Source organism: Nanorana parkeri, unplaced genomic scaffold (genome assembly GCF_000935625.1).
Source record: "Nanorana parkeri isolate BGI_ZX_2015 unplaced genomic scaffold, ASM93562v1 scaffold412, whole genome shotgun sequence".
Taxonomy (NCBI): domain Eukaryota; kingdom Metazoa; phylum Chordata; class Amphibia; order Anura; family Dicroglossidae; genus Nanorana; species Nanorana parkeri.
In genome coordinates this window covers 1,172,793-1,173,404 of record NW_017306680.1, presented here as the reverse complement: position 1 = coordinate 1,173,404, position 612 = coordinate 1,172,793, and positions in this window count along the sequence as shown.

The window sequence follows — 612 nt, the reverse complement described above, 5'->3', positions numbered from 1 at the left end:
TTCCTTAATATCCAGCGTATCCCCTATGGCTTTCAACAGCTCATCTGTCTCACATGATGGGAAAAGAAATTACGTACCAGACCACTTCCCCAACTCCTCATCCTGATCCTGTGACTCATCCTGCGATCCCGAGGATTCACTGGGCGCTTGCTTGCTCACCTTGCTCTCTGCGTATCCCGTAGAGCTACCTGCCCCCGAAGTACCTGGTAAATTAGTCTCCACTAGGGTACTCCTCTAAACACACTTTGCACAAGTGTTTGGACCATGAAGCTGACATTTTTGCAAAGCAAGAGGCACACTTCTTTCCTTTTGGGCAAGAGCAACCTGCTTCAGCGAGGGGCTTATCCTCCGTGGCTTTGACCTGCGTATGACAAGAGTGATGCCACCAGCCAGTGCTCGGCCCGCATGCACACCATCTTATACATAACACTACCCAGCTTGCCCTGTGAACAGGCCCCCAATGCAAGCGGGTAAAGGAAAGGGGAGAATCTCCAAAGAAAACTCGCCTACCTTAGCGCCCGTGCCATGCTCTCTCACATCTGGAGTAGCTGCACCCGGTCCGGCATCTTGCCGCTTACTGCCGACCACGCTATCGGCCCTCTCCTGACGTCC